The 15946-nt window shown below is 39.0% G+C and overlaps 1 protein-coding gene across 2 annotated transcripts in view; it reads right to left on the bottom strand.

Annotated features, from left to right (window-relative positions):
- LOC131035120 (protein-L-isoaspartate O-methyltransferase) overlaps positions 1-15946 on the bottom strand; it is a 122168-nt gene that overhangs the window by 81750 nt on the left and 24472 nt on the right. The gene's annotated exons all lie outside the window — the stretch shown is intronic.

Genomic DNA, 15946 nt, shown 5'->3' with positions numbered 1-15946 from the left:
TGGGAAAGGTGTAAAGAAGCTTTGGGCATTAACATTTCAGGCCTTATAAATATATCAGTATGAGTGAGACAAGTTGCATTGATTCTTGAGCAACCAACAAGAACTTAAATACAATAACACCTTTTTGTCTCATGCCAGAAGAAAGAAATCAGACGTACGTGTCAAAATTTCAAGTCTCATAATGAAAGTCACACTATTATGAATCTGGTACATGCCTTTTGCCAATTAGTGAAATATATTGTGGTATAGGGTATTCACAAAGTATTTCATTAACTTGAATGAGATTCCATTAGAAGAAAGAGTGAGAAGTCCAAAAAAAATACATAAGTGGTGGACTCATGGTATCAAAACAATTGTGTAGTTCTAGTCAAAAATAAACTACAGTTATTATAAGATGATACGTGGAAGCCAGTTTCACCTTTGAAGGGGCTAGAATAAGCATTTAGAGGGAATTAATGGTCTTTGAATATAGAACTATGGAAAGCACTTCAGTGATAGAATTATACATGTCATAAGGCCAGCCTGTCATGCCCCGCCATAAGAAAGATATCAATGCCCTAGAAAATCATCTTAACCCTAAGACTTCGTGATTTTCTATACTAAGAATGACCGACAAGATAGCAGGGATGGCAATAAGCAGAGGTGATCACTTAAAGGGCAGCGACTTATATTAATGTCATCATAAGACAGCAATTAGCGATGTTAAACAGCCATAACAAAGGAGATATTTATAAATCACAAAATGCAGCGCTGATGTCAAAGAAATAAAGCCGACTTCATTAGGAGTCGTTATTATTAATGAATTAAATATAATGATACTATGAAAGCCAACCAAGTATAAGGGGTTTTCAAAATAAAATACAATTTCCAAGAGAACCGATTTCCCATGTGTTGTGACCTTTTTCACACATCGCCCCATTGCAAATGGGGACCCTCTCTTTTCCTGCTTTCTAGGGTTTTGTTAGTGTCCTATGACCTTTTGCTGCAGTTTCACCAAGCCTTGTCCAGTTCAGAGCATTTCAGGCCCTGATGATTGAAAGTTAGTTTTTGCAAGTTATGTGATTCCGAAGTGTGAACACCACCAGAGTGCTTAGAGAGGCCAAAGGAGGTGTCTCCAAAGTCCGCCCAAGGTGGGAGAGATGATAGAAGTCCGCCCAAGTTGGGGACACCACCAAAGCCAGCCCAAGATGAGAGACCACCAAAGTCCGCCCAAGATGGGAGCCGCCACCAAAGTGCGCCCAAGATAGAGGTCATGTAGGAGCCCTCTCCCAAGTCCGCCAAAGTAAGAGAGCAAGGTAGGAGGTGCCAAGTTTAAAGTCCGCCAAGGGTAAAGAGAGCTATGAGGAGGGACCTTCAAAGTCTGCCCCATGCCTTAGCCAAAATTTCGCCTTGATGGAGAGCCATGAGGAGAGACCTTCAAAGTCCGCCCCATGCCTTAGCCAAAATTTCACCATGTAGGAGTCAACACTCAAGTCTACCCCACCTAAGGAGGTCATGTGGGTGCTAAGCCCCAAGTCCGCCAAGGTTGAAGGGGGCCATTAAGGAGGCCATGTAGGTGCCAAGCTCCAAGTCCGCCATGCTGATGGAGGTCACATGGGTGCTAAGGCCCAAGTCCGCCAAGGTTGAAGGGGGCCATGAAGGAGGCCATGGAGGAGCTCACTCCCAAGTCTGCCATGTTTGAAGAGACCATGGTGGAGCTAAGCCTAAAGTCCGCCCCACTTTGATGGAGGTCATGTGGGAACAAGGGTCAAAGTCCGCCCCAATGCCTTAGCCAAATTTTCACCATAATGGAGGCAAAGGAGGAGCTCTAGCTAAAGTCCGCCATACCTTGGAAAATATCCAAAAGTGCGCCAAAATTCAAGAAAATTGGAAATTCAAAATTTAAAAATTTCACCAGGGCATTGAAAAGTCAAACACAATCAATATGATGTCATAAAAAACTTATCTAAAATTTCGAATTCGAAGACCAAAATAGAAAGTTTTTCAAAATGGAATATTGGAAGATTAACAAAGATTTTGAACTTGAAAGTCAAAATGGAAAGTTTCTAAAAAGGGAAATTCATGGATTGTTAGATATTTTCCAACCTCAACCAAAATAGAAAGTTTCCAGAGAAGAATATTGGAGGATTAATTAATATTTCGAACTTATAAACCAAAATAGAAACTTTTGGAAGATATTTTCAAAATTGGAAACATGACCAAAAACTTTCCGAAAGAACTGGAGATGAAATTAGAAGTATTTTTTTAAAGGTTTCTACTTGAGAATTTAACCTTGCTTACAAATACTTCATTTTTAACTTCATTATTACATCAACAACTTCGAAATTACTAAGGAAAGCTTCGTAAAAGTTCAGTTCGAAGATCATCTGGACAAGGATTTTGACATTTTTGGAAGCTGGATAATCGCTTTAGACCAGATTTTTCGCGGATTTTTGGAGGACAATCAAGGCGTGAGAAGATTATTTAACCTTCGCTGAAAATTTCTGAATATTTTCGAGAAGATTTCTAGCCCTGTTTCTGCACATTCGAAGGTGAAATCAGATTCATAACGCAGATTTATGAATTTTTCTGAATATTTTCAAGAACTTGGGAAATATTTTTTCAAAATTTTTTGAAAAAAAATATATATATTTTTTTGGTTAAGTATGAGAATTTTTAAAAGTTTTAACACTTGATGGTGACTTCAACCGGCCTCAAGGCTGAGGGTCTGGAGGTGAAAATTCAATTTTTGTGGCTAAGTATGAGAGTGAAAAATGGAAAATTTTCCAACACTTAGCCATTTCGCGGCCCCGTTATTTTTTTCGAAATTTTGCAGAAATTTTCTAACTTAAAGTTTTCATCATTCATCTGCAGGTCTTAGACACCATGAAGTTCCAGGTAGATAAAGATGCTCCTCCAGAGCCAAGGATGACTTCAAAATGGAAGAATGTCGGCGATACCAACTGCGGACACATCAATCTGAGGGAGTTCAAGAAGCGAATGTTTGGTCTGGACAACCTTGTGCCTACCATCATTGCACGAAAGATGATGAAGAGCAGTATTGTACATGTTGTTGGCTTCCTTCCCACCATGCAGTGTAATGAACTAGTGGTTGAGTGTGCCAAGCATTACAACCCCACGAGCAAGGACATCATCGCACCTGATGGGAGGATATTGGCGAACATCAGTGATAAGGCCATCAGAGAGGCCTTCAGGATCCCAGAGTATCACAACACAATGTATAAGGCTAAGGACGAAGCAGACAATCTATATCAGGACCACTTGGAGGAGTACGATGCCATCGTTAATCATTCCTGGCTGGACAAGCTAAGGAAGAGAGCCTCCAAACTTCAGACGAAGAGCCTAGTAAGGGCATACTTCAAAGAGGAAATAGAAGAGGGATCATCATAGAGATCGCAATTGGAGTTCACAGGCAAGGTTCATCCAGGCATGAAGATAGCCAAAATTTGGCTAAGTATGGGAAATGTTGAAGGCATGTCAAGGTATCGAGAAGAAGGACATGATCACAGCAAATGCCTGAACAACTTGATCCCATCATTTCATATTTGCAAGGGGTTACCCAGAGCTTTTTAACCCTCCTCCCACGCAACATAAATTGGCAACTGAAGGCAGGATCATCACAGAAAACACAAATGGAGTTTCGAGCCAATTTCAGAATTGAAAACGGGACCACAAGCAAGGTTCGTCCGAGCATAGAGAGGGACAAAATTTGGCTAAGTATGAGAAATACTTCGCGAAGAGATTTCTCCTCCAAATTCGACGCACTTGAAAGAATCTCAAGGCATCAAGAAAGAAAAGTTCTCAGACTTGGTGAAAATATGGAAAAGTTAAATAAACTTCCAACTTCTTGAAGGATTTCATCTTCGGAAGGAATTGAAAAATACAAGCTCTCAAGCAGAATTAAATGGTGACAAGAAAGAATCAAATTTCCATACTTAGACAATTTCTTGACACAAACTGGAAAATTCAAGGAAGACATTCAACACGTTGAGGTGGAGCCTCGTCATTTTCCAACCAATCAGATCGCTCCAAGTCAGCATGTCCAGGTTCGATGAGCCTGACTTATCCAGAAGCTTCTAGATGGGCACACTTCACAATGCAACAACCTTCTATTTTCATTGATGGTTCATATTTAGCAAGAAGGACAAGTGTCCCAAATGTAATTGGTCGAGGGTAGTTAGTTTTGGGAAACCCTAATTAGGGTTTATAGCCTTCAATCTGGGCCCTTGATCACTGTTTGATCTTGGCCGTTCGTTTATCTTTGAAAACTATATAAGGCTACCTCCTCTCATTTGGAGAGTGTGAGGTTTTTTGATGTATTGTTGCTTAAGGTCATTTCCAGATAATATATTGCATGTGCGCTGCTTTGTAATATCTATTATTTGAATGATTTGCATGGTTTCAATTGCCTCAACACTTAGAAATAATTTAGATTTGCTTTCATTGTTGTTAATTCGAAGGAAGGATTTGATAAGTGTCAATTGATGGTGTATCTCCGCTCATACTTTTGGTGTATGGATGATTTCCATCTCACCGTGCAAAGTTAGTCTGAGCCCATCCCCTGTGCATCCCAACATCTCGATCATAAGCACAACCCATTGAAGATTGCACCAGCCTTGTGTAGTTGTCCCTAGTGTGGCGAAGCAAGGTTTGGTTTCTCAAGAGCACCCAGTTGATACCGTCTCCAGAATTCGTAGGATTAGATTAGCCTTCCTGAACTCTATCCCTTTTTCCCTTTCTTTTGAAAGTCTAAATCCCAGAAAATCCCCCAAAAAAAAGAAGAGCCTAAATTGCTAAATCCATCTAAGTTCAGCAATTTAAAAGAATACTTGTCAAACGTAAGTCCCCCTTGAAAATTTCAGCATACACTACCCAAGAAGCTATTCCACTAAAGTCGCTTGTTCGCACATATAGACCTTGGAATCAGTAGTGATTTTTCAGGAGAGGATAGAATACCTTCGGGTCTCCTATCCTATCCTAATGTTTGGTAGATGATAAAACAGACACCAACACCATGGTAAGTAAAAATTTTAACAAGGAATAAAATAACAAATCCTTGCTAGATGACTTCCTTGAAGAGGCATAGCCCTTGGCTTTTGAGGCATATAAATACAAATTATTTGAAGGTCATTTAGGGGGAATTCATGGCATATCTCTTCCATCTATAGCAGACTTAGAGCAGAAGTAAAGCACAGATGAGGAGACAGATTTATAAAGATATATTAATCCATTCTAAGGTAGAATCCTGAGTATTACTGCAGATGCATAAACATGTTATATGCAGATCTAAATGGGGAAAGACGAGGATCAGAACTCATTAAATACAGTCTGCACTCAATCCAATAAGCAGCAAACAATACAGAAATAAATACTTAAACCAAGCAACCATTTGGAAAAGAACAAACAATCCAGATCTGAAAAGATATCGAGGGATCATCATGGATGAAGGAGAATCAGAAGCATTCGAGAAAACCACAATTTGCAGACTCAGAATCAATACATTAAACAGCAGTTTATATACTTATCAAATATTGTGGTATGAAGTATAATGCATTGCAAAATTAATTGGCTGATTTGTTATTTGTCTTTCATTTGATAGGAGGTAGGAATGTATGCAGATACTCTATTGCTCCTAATGTATGCAAAATTAATAATGAAGTAGGAATGTATGTATTGATGATGATGAAGATTCCTTTAAAGCTTATAACCAATTAGCTGTCCCATTATAGGGGGAAGAATGTACATACAAGGAGTACAAGTAGCATAAGAATCCATTCAAGTAGCAGTAACCCTGAGTGGGGCTGGGAGGCAAAATGGCGAGTGTCACTCTGTGATTCTGGGCTTGATGGATAGGCTCAAGGTGGTACTTTATAACATGGATAGGTTGTTGGGAAAAGCCTTAAGGGAATCCCACATGATCATTATGAAAATTATAATATTGATTCGAAATCTATTTTAACATTGTTAGATTATATGTCTATTCATCTTTCATAATGATAACTAATGTGGTTGCAGGCTCTAATTCAAGATATAAAGTTGACAATTTACATCCCTAAATATAATCCATACCTTATTTGGGAATTCTAAGGCAAATTAGAGTAAGTCCCGATTGGGGACATTACACGGCCCCAGTGCATATTTTAATGATTACAGTGAGGTAGATTTTCTTGGGAAAGTCTCATCACTAACATTCCCCAAATTTTCTCTTTAATCAACTCTCTTTATTGATTTTCAATTTTTCAGGTCCTACCAAACATTGTTGAATACATAGAAGGAACAACATGGAAGTTTCATATGGCAAAGCTAAGTCACAAGGTTTTAATTCGAATTTGAGTTTCACAAGAAAAAATTTCAGAACATGCTGTCAACCAATAAAAATCAGAATATATATATATTCCAGAACTCTGTCTTTGCTCCCAAACATTGCACCATTGCACTACTCACCTATATTCAGTTTGTGGATAAAACTGCTCTCTTTGGTGAAGCTTTGGTGGCTGAAGCTAAATCCGTCACATCAATTCTTAAGTTGCATGGCATGATTTCAGGTCATTGTATCTATGCATTTAAGTCCACGGTTTTTTTCTTCAATGTTTGCTCATGTTCAATAAAGGATTTGACTTCCTTTGGGTTTTTCATCAGCTTCTCTCCCATAACTGCAAGTGCAAGTCTCAGCTACAATATTTCAAAGTTCCGGAATTCCCTGTGTGATCTTTTGAAAAGCATAACTGCTCTTTTTGGTTAGTTTAATTGCACGGATTGGTTTAGAATCTTAACAGTGATATCAGAGCTTCAGATTTGTAGAATTTTAGCATAGCTATAAAAGTATGTTCGTGTCTGGGGCATAACAGTGGGGTATCAGATCACTCTTTGGGTCTTGTGGAGAAGACATCGAAAGAAAATGAGTATACCCACTCATGTTGAAGACCATAAAGCTCAAAATTTTGTCTTTGGACATGTAGTGTCGCGGTTAAAACACTTCGTTGGTGAAGTGGCCACCAAGGTTCAAACCCCTGCTGGGCCATTGTTCTTGCAGGCCTTGTGTCTTCACTGGGCCGTTGTGCTCGCAGGTTTGAACAAGTGAAGTGTGGGGATGAGGTCCCCTAGTTGTGGCCTCACCGGTTCATTTCTCCGAGTCAAAAGCGTTTCACGTGGAGCTGGAGGGCGTGTCATGCCAGCGTCGCCAGTCACGTTAAAAAGTTTACCAGGCATTATTTTATTTTATTTTAAAAAGACCATAAAGCTCAAATTCACATCTTCGGTGATCCAAAGAAGGATGAAATTTATCATCGAAATTTAATTGAGAAGGGCAGAAAGAACTCTACCAAATCATCAAATAATGGCACAGTTGATACATGATAATGAGTTTGGATGTCATGACCAAGCCATAATCCTAATTTAAAGGCATTGCTGGAGAGATTGATATGGGTTAAAACTTTGTTTTGCTGGTGATCCATAAATTGGATCTTGATTGAAAGGGCAGTAGTTATCACTTTCAGTCAAGAAGATGTAAGAAGACTTTGAAGTCTCAAAAAACATTGCTAACAACAGTTTTGAAGACAACCAGACATTTTTCAGCACTATTGCATACTTTGGGTTGATCCAGAGCATCTAAGGGAAGTCAAAGAAACAGTTCAAATGATGAAAACAGAGTATTTTGGTGTTGTTGACAAATCTGCCAGTTTAAGCAGGGGGCAGTTTTGCAATAGCCCTGGTGCTTTCGCAGGAGTGGTTTCATATCCATATCCGCCCTGACAATTTCACAGCCACCCTACAATTTTGGAGACTCCCTAGCAGTTTCAGAAATGCTGGTCTGCATGAAGTGTTAGTTTCACACTTTTTGTCCTTATGGGAAGACCAACGGTTGCAAATGATGTTTCTTCCCCTTCTAGACATTAAGTGCAAAGGAGCACACCCAATGAGGATTGTTGAAGTTATAAAAACACTTGGAATGCCTTGTGCAAAGGCTGGCTCATGTATGATTCTTCCTATATGTCCATTGCAGGTCGTGGCAAGCTGTAGAGCAGAGTTTTCATGTAGTTGCAAGCACACTGTAGGATTGGAATTTGATTTTCTGTGTTGCCATGACTTCCAGGCAGTACTTGGGACATTCATCTACTTGTAAGACTGAAAAGAAGTGGCATGAGAAGTTTGGAGCTCAGGTACAGGAATTCTCTCTCAGTTACAGATTTTTCTGGGTGTACCTTTGTGTTCATCTTCTTTTCATTTTTGCATATGTGGTTTGCATCCTTTTCCAGATTTCTGTACTTTTAAGTTTGACATGCTTGATAGCATAAGACAGTGAACTAACTGATTTCTTAAGCATTTAAAGCTGATATTGGTTCATGGAAGTGTCCATTTGTGCTGATTTAGTAGATATCCATAGATGAAGAACAGTGGAGTGGAGAATTCAACCAGTTTACAAATCAGCTGGAGGTACTTCCATACAGAACATTTCAGAAAGCAAGACCATATGTTTAGTCCATTTAAAATCACATCACTCAAAGAGATTCTAAATTTCTATGTTTATTTCAATCATGGCCTTTCATATGGATATTCATGGAAGAGGTCATGCAATTAGATGCCAAGGATTTCAACTCAAAAAACTCTCATTATATATATTGTTAACATTTAACAGTAAAGTTGTAAATCCAAAACAGTTTAACAGAGAAAAACATGAAATAAGACCACCAGACAGAGGCAAGAAAATCACTGGAATTGCTTTGGGATGAAGCCATTCACAGATAGGTATTGCTATCAAAACTTTTTGTTTTATGGCAAGAATATGATTCTATTAGGTAACATGTGTTGCCTGTGTGTATGTATGTAGATGAAAAAACCATTTTGCCATAACATGCCCTTTTGGTAACGAAATAGTTCCTTGTCTTTATAAAAATTGATTATCTTTATTGCCTTAGCACCAGATCTCTAAGTACAAGGGTTCAGCATTTTCTAAGGTTATCCTTTTAAAGAGTTTGAAATTTATCTTAATACTAATGCCTTTTAGACATTGTTATGAACTTGTTTTGGTTCTATGTCAAAAAATGAGATTATTAGATAGCAGTCCTAGTCAACCTTTTCATATGTAAATAGGCAGACCACTTTTGGATTTAAGGACCAGCCTACACGTTTAGGCTGTGGATCCACCAACCTACCAGTTTCTAGGTAGTGGATCTACCAACACACCTTTTAGATCAGCATGTCCCTATTTAATGTATCAACGTTTTTTTGGTAAGCTTTGTTAGGTGTCTAATAAATTTTTTGTCTGATGGTAAAGTCTATAATGAGGTTTCTCTCTCTAATGAGAGACTGTTTTTGGGATCATTGTGCAAGTATAAATCAATTGTGCTTGCACGAAGGACAACATTCATACCAATTTTGAAATATTTGAAGCCTAACTCCACATCCATGACCTCTCTGGAAAGTGTTGTAGATTTTGTCATTGATGTCAAGAAGATTAGAACATTTCAAGTTCAATTTTGAATAAGTTTTTTGGTTGAGCTGCTTGGACGTGTGCTTGAGCTAGTTGGTTGTTAGCTTGAGCAGCTTGAGCTACTTGGTTGTTTGCTTGAGCTACCTGGTTGCTTGCTCCAGCTGCTTGGGTGCCTACTTGAGCTCCTTGGTTACTTGCTTGAGATGCCTGCTTGGTTGGTTGGGGTGCTTGGTTGCCTGCTTGAGCTGCCTGTGTCTATGGTTGAGTTGGGTGAGTGTCTACTTCACCTGGTTGGTTGTCCGCATCAACTACCTACTTGTTTGCCAAGTCAAATTAATGTGACACATCATCAGCTGGATTATTCAAAGTGTCGATTTCTATGAAATATTTGTGACAGCAAATATAAGCCGTTGAAGATAAACGAGTTGATTGAATTTAATGTGTTGTATTGCATTTGTATGTGGTGTGAGCTTCCTATAAGACTCGACATATTTTTCTTCGGTGTGGGTCTTCTTTGACTAAGTATAGAATTATCTCAAGGCACGTATCCTTTATTTTATGGCAGCTTTTATGAATCATTCTATCTTTTTTAAGACGTCGTTTTTTTTGTATGCTGGCTTTGTTCTAATTTTGAATATATTTTGGTAATAAATTCTTGAGGTCGTGCAACATCTGTTCTGTGCTGGGCAGATTGTGGAAATGTTGCCTAGTGCATCATGTTTTTGCCTGGGATGGTTTAATTAAAATTTGTCTTGGTACAAATTAAAAATGAGTTTTCAGTTATGCCCATATTTTGGGGAGTGTTTGACACTTAGACAGCTTGTTAAATTACTGTTTTGGCAGTGGTATGCAAAATAAGTTGTGTCGTTTTGAGGCGGAATATATATTCTTGAGCGGATTGTGTTACTGATTTTTTTTAAGGGTTGAGAGTTGTGGTCGTTCTTTTTGAATTTTCTCTTGGCACGACTGTATCTCATGATGTGGGTGTTGAACCATCCTGAAGAAATGTCTTGTTTATTAATGATGATCGTGGGCAGTCAGTTCTTTTTCCATTTTTAGTTCATACAATTCAGGAGCTGAGATGTGTATACTAATTGATACGGTGTTTGAAGAGGGCATATTTTTTTGTTGTAGTTCCAAAAAAAGGTTTTGGAACGTTTTCTGAAGTATTACCTTCCTGAATGCGGGGTTGTTTGCTAATAAGATATGTATTGATGAGTGACCATCATATGAGGAAAGGTTTTTTATTTTTAAGGACGAGCCATTTTTGTTATTGCTAGAGATAATCTTGTAGTTACAATGTCAGATTATTGAGGAAGGGGATCGAATGAAGTGAAGAGTTTTAGTGTGTTGCTTTCAGGCTTTGCAGAAGCTTTTACAGAGATAGATATAATTAAATATACTATGATGTGAAGTGAGTCCAAAAATTTTAGAGGTGTTGTGAGTTCAAATTTGTTTTGAGTTTGTTTGTACAATTAGAGGTTGGTGCCTCTGCCTCTGTTGTTCTAAGTTGGTGTTCTATGTGTGAGTTGTAGCTCACTTATGTAAATAAGTTGGTGCCCTCTTCTAAAATGAAAATTTTTGTGCCATGGTTTTTTACCAAAAGGGTTTTTCCATGAGAGAAATCATGTGATGCTGTCTTGATGGTTTCTCTCTTTAAGCTTTATGTGATTCTTGCAGTTGGGAGTTTTCAAAATCTGAAATACTGATTCACACCCCCCCCCCCTCTGTATTTCCTGTGTGCTCTTCAATTGGTATCAAAGCCAATTACCTTCAGAATAGAGCTTAAAAGCTTGGAGGTTGGTCCTGTTAGCACACAAGATGAACACTCTTTAAGGACTTGCAACTACTAGAGCTCCCCTATTCGATGGTTCAAATTATGCTTCCTGGTGTGTGCGGAGGAAAACCTATCTTATGTCTCTTGGTTTTGATGTTTGGAGCAATGTAGTTTCCAGTTATACTATCCCTCAAAATCCTCCAACTGATGTTGATGGAAAGAAAGCTTTTGACAGCAATGCCAAAGCTATGAATGCAATCTTGTGTGGTTTATCCGAAACAGAGTTTTTGAAGGTTATGCGCTATGATACAACTAAAGCCATGTGGGACAAACTCCAATTGCATATGAAGGAGATGAAAAAGTTAAGAAAGCCAAACTTCAGACTCATATAACGCAATTTAAAAGTTTGAAGATGAAAGAGGATGAAAATGTGACTGCTTACTTTTTGAGAGTTGACGAAGTTGTGAACTCTCTTAAGGGTCTTGGTGAAAAGGTTGATGACAACATTGTTATTCAAAAAATCTTAAGGTCTCTACCTTTAAGATTTGACGCAAAAATTTCAGCTATAGAAGGAATGGTTGACCTTGAAAAAATGTCTATTGACAAACTGTTGTGACGTATTCACACATCGCCCCATTGCAAATGGGGCCCCCTCCTTTTTGCTTTCTAGGGTTTGTTTTCTAGGTCTTTTAGGGTTTTGTCTATTAGCCTTTGCATGATGAGTGTTGTCAGGGGGATCGCTGGATAGCAGGCTCTGCTTGAGCTAGGATGAGTCAGTGGATGATCCAAGTTAGGGTTTCTCTCAAGGTCTTCCTTAGGCTTGGTTTTGTTGGTTGTGTCTTGTGTGAGTTCGAGGAAGTCAGTGAGTGGTTGAGAAAATTGGCGAAAGACATCGAAGGAAATCTATCTAGGATCATGTCCAAGGCAAAGTCAAGTAAGTTTGAAGGAGAATCAAACCTAGAACATGATTTTCGCTCCTGACCCTTCCAAAGGGTCCAGGGCGAAATTCATGTAAAACCCTATTTTTCACCAAATTCTTGGGCTAAATGTCGACCTAAAGGGTAGATTTGCAAGATCGGGATGGAAGGAAGCCTAGCAAAGTGCATCCAAGGCATGAAAAGGAGGAAGCAAGTGAAAGATTAGCTCAAATTGAGAATTTCGCTCTTGACCCTTCCAAAGGGTCCAGAGCGAAATTCCTAAAATCCATCTTTTCCTCTCAATTTTGTGTCTAGCTAAGTGTAGATCGAGATCGAGGAAGTCCTTAGGCATGGCTTTGAGTTACTTATGATCACCAAAAGTGAAGGAATTGAGCTAAAATTAGAATTTCGCTCTTGACCCTTCCAAAGGGTCCATAGCGAAAATCCTCATAAACCTCATTTTCTCCCTTGTTTTGACCAACGTTCTGGTTTTGAGGTGATGGAACATAAAAATGTGAAGGATTTTGGCCAAGATTAGGAATTTCGCTCCTGACCCTTCTAAAGGGTCCAGAGCGAAAATCCTTATACACCTCAATTTATCACTTGTCAAGACCAAATTCCTAGTTTTTAAGGCATGTTTGGAGGTGTTTTGAATGTTCTAGCCTTAGGGTGATTGGAGGTAAAAAAAATGAAGGATTCTAGCCTAAAAGGTGAATTTCGCTCCAGACCATTCCAAAGGGTCCAGAGCGAAATTCTTGAAAGCACTCATTTCTCCCTTAGCCAAAGTCAGGATCTTGGTGGAGATGTAGGAGGAAGGATCTATGTTTGCTCCCAAAACAAGATTGAAGTTTGAAAAATGAACAATCAAGCCCAAATCATGATTTTCACTCCTGACCCTTCCAAAGGGTCCAGAGCAAAAATCTACCTAGGACTCATTTCCTTCCTTATTTGACCAAATTTTGATTTGCAAGGCATCTTGAAAGGAAGAATGGACATGTTTGGCCTTTGGAAATGTTTGAAAGCATTGAAAAGTGAAGGATTTTAGCCAAGAAGGTGAATTTCGCTCCTGACCCTTCCAAAGGGTCCAGAGCGAAATTCCTTACAAACCTATTTTTTTGACCTTGCTTAGGCTTAAAACTTTGTTCCTTGGATGAGAAATGATGAAATTTATCTTGTAAAGAGGAATGAGATCGAAGAGATGAAAGATCAAGTCAAGAATGAGAAATTCGCTCCTGACCCTTCCAGAGGGTCCAGAGCGAATTTTCTCAAAATCACCTTTTTCCCAATATTGTGCCAATGCAATTGCAGACTAAAGTGAATTGAGATGAAAGAGATCCTTAGGAATGACTTCAAGTGCTAGGAAATCATTGAAAGTGAAGGAATTGAGCCAAATAGTGAATTTCGCTCTTGACCCTTCCAAAGGGTCCAGAGCGAAATTCCTAAAATCACTTATTTTCCTTACAAAGTCAAGTCAAACTTGGGTTTTTTATAGTTTGCATGAGTGTGAGGATTGGTGTCTTGCCCTTTTGAAGTTGGTTGAGGTTGAAAGATGGAGGAATAAGCTCAAAACAAGATTTTCGCTCCTGACCCTTCCAAAGGGTCCAAAGCGAAAATCCTAAAATCCACCTATTCCTTTCACATTTGTGCCAAGCCATGCCTAGACCAAGGTGAGGGATGCCCTTGAGATTGCCCTTGAATTGATTGTTGTCTCCAAAAATGATGATTTTGGGCTAGAGGAAGAAATTCGCTCCTGACCCTTCCAAAAGGTCCAGGGCGAAATTCATTATGGGTCCTTTCCCTAGCCATGATTTCTAGCGAAATTCTCTCTTCTAGTCATTTTGAGGTCAAAACTTTGGTTCCTATAGCACATATGGAAGTGGAGTGATGTATTTTTGCTTGGCAATGTAGATTGGAGTTCAAGAAATGAAATTTCAAACCTAGAGGAAGAAATTCGCTCCTGACCCTTCCAAAGGGTCCAAGGCGAAATTGTGCAAAACCTATCTTTTCCCTCAATTTTATGCCAAGTCTAGTGTGGATCAAGATTAAAGGTGTCCTTAGGCATGTCCTTGAATTGCCAAGAGTCATCAAAGATGGAGGAATAAGCCTAAAACAAGAAATTCGCTCCTAACCCTTCCAAAGGGTCCAGAGCGAAAAACCCTAAAACCATCCTTTTCTCCAAAGTTTGAGTGAAGTCAGGCCTAGACTAGGGTGAGAGAAGCTATTTGGAATACCTTGGAAAGATTTTTGACCATTAAAAATGCAAATTTTGAGCTAAAAGGTGAATTTCGCTCCTGACCCTTCCAAAGGGTCTAGAGCGAAATTCTTCATCTACCTATTTCCTCCTTGTGTCAAGTCAAGACTTGGAGTCCTAAGGCGTGGTTGAGGTTGAAATGATGTTTCTTTGCCCTGCAAGATGAATTGAAGTGAAGGAAATGAAGAGTTGTGACCTAAAAGGTGAATTTCACTCCTGACCCTAAATTGCTCATGATGAAGATCAAGAGATGGATTCCCAGGCCTTGGTGGAGAGAAGACTAGTGTATGTTTGCCTTGGAAGGTATTTTGAAGTGGAGACATGATATATTTTGTCCTAAAAGGTGAATTTTGCTCTTGACCCTTCCAAAGGGTCCAGAGCAAAATTCTTTAAAACCTCTCTTTTACCCCAAATTTACACCAAAGGGTCCAGAGCGAAATTCTTAAAAACCTCTCTTTTACCCCAAATTTACATCAAGCTTGGTGTTGGTTGAGAATGAGGGCGTCCTTGGGCATGTATCTAAGCAAGAACGGTCACAAAGTGAGAAGAATTTGAGCCAGGAATGCAAAATTCGCTCCTGACCCTTCCAAAGGGTCTAGGGCGAAATTCTTATAGAGCCTGTCCCTGGAAAGAATCTTGAGCAAACTTCATTTTGATATCTTCTTGTTGATGATTTAAGGTAGAAAATGCTATGTTAGAATAAATATATTATGTGTCCTTAATCATCTTATGGTTTGTTTTGCAGATGAAAGAAGACCAGGCCAAGGCAAGGACAACCTTTTCCAGTCCAGCATCATCAAGGACGACCTCTTCCAGTCCAACATCATCAAGGACGACCTCTTCCAATCCAGCATCATCAAGGACGACCTCTTCCAGTCCAACATTTCAAGGAAAAGTACACCATCCATCCTGCACATAGTTTCAGAAGAGTTAATTAAAGTTATCTTCTCAGCATCATCAAATTGAACATCAACCAAGTTACAAGTGTCAGACAGGGTGGCGTCCCAATCATCACTCCTCCAGTCAGATTGGTCCACCTCAACGTGTCCAGATTCAATGTACTTGACTCATCAAAGATGACACTAACTTCGATGTACCTACCCCGGTTATCCATTGGTCGAATATTCCAGGGAAGACATATGTCCAAATAATGCAATTATTTCATTGGCTAGAATTGAGTTTGTTGTAACAAACCCTAATTAGGGTTTTCATTGTAAAATCTTGGCCATTGATCTCAAATTGATCTGAGCCATTGAATTGTATTGAGAGCACTATATAAGCCCTAGCTCCTCATTTGTAAAGGCTAATAGCTAGAAGGTAAAAAAGTTAGTTCATAGAGGTTAGAATAGCTAATGATCGATAGTGAATAGAATAGAAATTAGAGTAAAGTAGGAAGAGAAGACAAGAAATTGTTGCCTTGATTGTAAATAAACCCTTTTTTCATTGAAGATATGGTGAAATGTGTCGTTTCTTTACAATACGCATGGTCTCTTGTTGAATCTTCATTATAGATGGTAAATAATTAGAGTGAATCAAGAGAATTGTTGAATGCACCTGTGTGGAATCCGTCT

This window comes from Cryptomeria japonica, chromosome 6 (genome assembly GCF_030272615.1).
Source record: "Cryptomeria japonica chromosome 6, Sugi_1.0, whole genome shotgun sequence".
Lineage (NCBI taxonomy): Eukaryota > Viridiplantae > Streptophyta > Pinopsida > Cupressales > Cupressaceae > Cryptomeria > Cryptomeria japonica.
The sequence above is the reverse complement of the archived record's forward strand: the minus strand, read 5'-3'. Positions and strand labels throughout refer to the sequence as shown.